This window comes from Haliotis rufescens, unplaced genomic scaffold (assembly GCF_023055435.1).
Source record: "Haliotis rufescens isolate VD_foot unplaced genomic scaffold, xgHalRufe1.0.p SCAF_5, whole genome shotgun sequence".
Lineage (NCBI taxonomy): Eukaryota > Metazoa > Mollusca > Gastropoda > Lepetellida > Haliotidae > Haliotis > Haliotis rufescens.
In genome coordinates this window covers 25,458,621-25,462,230 of record NW_025964223.1, presented here as the reverse complement: position 1 = coordinate 25,462,230, position 3,610 = coordinate 25,458,621, and the positions used below count along the sequence as shown (strand labels likewise).

At 40.7% G+C, this 3,610-nt stretch overlaps 1 pseudogene; it reads right to left on the bottom strand.

Moving 5' to 3' along the window:
- Positions 1-1,207: 1,207 nt before the first annotated feature.
- LOC125373247 lies at positions 1,208-2,497 on the bottom strand (annotated as a pseudogene).
- Between the last annotated feature and the right edge of the window lie 1,113 nt (positions 2,498-3,610).

Here is a 3,610-nt window from a genome sequence, read left to right as displayed (position 1 = left end):
TGAGTGTAAAAAGTGTTGTGAGTGTAAAAAGTGTTGTGAGTGTAAGAAGTGTTGTGAGTGTAAGGAGTGTTGTGAGTGTAAGGAGTGTTGTGAGTGTAAAAAGTGTTGTGTGTGTAAAAAGTGTTGTGAGTGTAAGAAGTGTTGTGAGTGTAAGAAGTGTTGTGAGTGTAAGAAGTGTTGTGAGTGTAAGAAGTGTTGTGAGTGTAAGAAGTGTTGTGAGTGTAAAAAGTGTTGTGAGTGTAAAAAGTGATGTGAGTGTAAGGAGTGTTGTGAGTGTAAGAAGTGTTGTGAGTGTAAGAAGTGTTGTGAGTGTAAGAAGTGTTGTGAGTGTAAGGAGTGTTGTGAGTGTAAGGAGTGTTGTGAGTGTAAAAAGTGTTGTGTGTGTAAAAAGTGTTGTGAGTGTAAAAAGTGTTGTGAGTGTAAAAAGTGTTGTGAGTGTAAGAAGTGTTGTGAGTGTAAGGAGTGTTGTGAGTGTAAGAAGTGTTGTGAGTGTAAGGAGTGTTGTGAGTGTAAGGAGTGTTGTGAGTGTAAAAAGTGTTGTGTGTGTAAAAAGTGTTGTGAGTGTAAAAAGTGTTGTGAGTGTAAGAAGTGTTGTGAGTGTAAAAAGTGTTGTGAGTGTAAGAAGTGTTGTGAGTGTAAGAAGTGTTGTGAGTGTAAGGAGTGTTGTGAGTGTAAGGAGTGTTGTGAGTGTAAGGAGAGATGTGAGTGTAAGGAGCGATGTGAGTGTAAGGAGCGATCTGAGTGTAAGGAGCGATGTGAGTGTAAGGAGCGATGTGAGTGTAAGGAGCGATCTGAGTGTAAGGAGCGATGTGAGTGTAAGGAGAGATGTGAGTGTAAGGAGCGATGTGAGTGTAAGGAGTGATGTGAGTGTAAGAAGTCTTGTGAGTGTAAGAAGTGTTGTGAGTGTTGTGAGTGTAAGGAGTGATGTGAGTGTAAAAAGTGACGCGAGTGAAAAAAAGTGATGTGCGTGTAAGAAGCGTTGTGAGTGTAAGAAGTGTTGTGAGTGTAAGAAGTGATGTGAGTGTAAGGAGCAATGTGAGTGTAAGAAATGTTGTTAGTGTAAAAAGTGACGCGAGTGTAAAAAGTGTTGTCAGTGTTGGAAGTGATGGAAGTGTATTCAGTGTTGGAAGTTTCGTCATTGTTGGAAGTGTAGTCAGTGTTGAAAGTGTTGGAAGCGTAGTCCGTGTTGAAAGTGTTGGAAGTTTAGTCAGTGTTGGAAGTGAGTGTAAATGTTGTCAGCGTTGGAAGTGTAGTCAGTGTTGAAAGTGTTGGAAGTGTAGTCAGTTTTTGAAGTGTTGGAAGTGTTTGATGTTTTCGAAGTGTTGAAAGTGTTGGAAGTGTTGGAGGTGTTGGAAGTGTTGTCAGTGTTCGAGGTGTTGGAAGTGTAGTCAGTGTTGAAAGTGTTGGAAGTGTAGTCAGTGTTGGAAGTGTTCGAGGTGTTGGAAGTGTAGTCAGTGTTGGAAGTGTAGTCAGTGTTCGAGGTGTTGGAAGTGTAGTCAGTGTTGGAAGTGTTGGAAGTGTTGGAAGTGTAGTCAGTGTTGGTAGTGTAGTCAGTGTTGGAAGTGTAGTCAGTGTTCGAGGTGTTGGAAGTGTAGTCAGTGTTGGAAGTGTTGGAAGTGTAGTCAGTGTTGGAAGTGTAGTCAGTGTAGTCAGTGTTCGAGGTGTTGGAAGTGTAGTCAGTGTTCGAGGTGTTGGAAGTGTTGGAAGTGTAGTCAGTGTTGGAAGTGTAGTCAGTGATGGAAGTGTAGCCAGTGTTGGAAGTGTTGGAAGGTGTGGAAGTGTTGGAAGTGTAGTCAGTGTTGGAAGTGTTGGAAGTGTTGGAAGTGTAGTCAGTGTTGGAAGTGTTGGAAGTGTAGTCAGTGTTGGAAGTGTTGGAAGTGTAGTCAGTGTTGGAAGTGTTGGAAGTGTAGTCAGTGTTGGAAGTGTAGTCAGTGTTGGAAGTGTTGGAAGTGTTGGAAGTTTAGTCAGTGTTGGAAGTGTAGTCAGTGTTGGAAGTGTTGGAAGTGTTGGAAGTGTTGGAAGTGTTGGAAGTGTAGTCAGTGTTGGAAGTGTTGGAAGTGTAGTCAGTGTTGGAAGTGTTGGAAGTGTAGTCAGTGTTGGAAGTGTTGGAAGTGTTGGAAGTGTAGTCAGTGTTGGAAGTGTTGGAAGTGTAGTCATGGTTGGACGTGTAGTCAGTGTTGGAAGTGTTGGAAGTGTAGTCAGTGTTGGAAGTGTTGGAAGTGTAGTCAGTGTTGGAAGTGTTGGAAGTGTTGGAAGTGTAGTCAGTGTTGGAAGTGTTGGAAGTGTAGTCAGTGTTGGAAGTGTTGGAAGTGTTGGAAGTGTAGTCAGTGTTGGAAGTGTAGTCAGTGTTGGACGTTTTGGAAGCGTAGTCAGTGTTGGGAGTGTTGGAAGTGAAGTCAGTGTTGGAAGTGTAGTCAGTGTTGGAAGTGTAGTCAGTGTTGGAAGTGTTGGAAGTGTTGGAAGTGTAGTCAGTGTTGGAAGTGTTGGAAGTGTTGGAAGTGTAGTCAGTGTTGGAAGTGTTGGAAGTGTAGTCAGTGTTGGAAGTGTTGGAAGTGTTGGAAGTGTAGTCAGTGTTGGAAGTGTTGGAAGTGTAGTCAGTGTTGGAAGTGTTGGAAGTGTTGGAAGTGTAGTCAGTGTTGGCAGTGTTGGAAGTGTAGTCAGTGTTGGGAGTGTTGGAAGTGTAGTCAGTGTTGGAAGTGTAGTCAGTGTTGGAAGTGTTGGAAGTGTTGGAAGTGTAGTCAGTGTTGGAAGTGTTGGAAGTGTAGTCAGTGTTGGAAGTGTTGGAAGTGTAGTCAGTGTTGGAAGTGTTGGAAGTGTAGTCAGTGTTGGAAGTGTTGGAAGTGTAGTCAGTGTTGGAAGTGTTGGAAGTGTAGTCAGTGTTGGAAGTGTTGGAAGTGTAGTCAGTGTTGGAAGTGTTGGAAGTGTTGGAAGTGTTGGAAGTGTAGTCAGTGTTGGAAGAGTTGGAAGTGTTGGAAATGTAGTCAGTGTTGGAAGTGTAAGTCGATGTGTCGGTACGTTTTGTTTACAATGACGAGGGAGCTGTTATTGGTAATTGAGAGCTATATAATAATTAAATGTATTGCTGTCGTAAAAACACTATGATATCAATTATGATATTCTAAATTCGATTTTCGGATAGCTTTATATATTTTGTTGATACTATTAATTAGATTTATTCTGAAAACACGGTTTTTTTTCAAATATGTCAAGGAAATGTCAATTGATATCACCATTTCTATTTTCAGATGTCACTTATTTATGTTATTTATTATTCATTTGTTTATAACATGAAATTAACATTTGATATATAAAAATAGGGAAATAATAGTAACGGGGGGCTCATACACAATCATTTATGGTAAGGTAGATGCTTCACATATACGTTTCTTACACAAGGAATTATTTATTTATCAACATATAGTTAATCTTGGTCTTAGATTTTAAAATCATTAACAACAACAACAACAACAACAATAACAACAACAATATTCAAAACAGAAAGGAATACAATGTGCCTGACACATGTACACACAAAGTGTTTTCTGCAACCTGCAGAAAGTCGAGTATTGCGCCGTTGCATGGATTGTCAAGTCCTGAACAAAAACACACG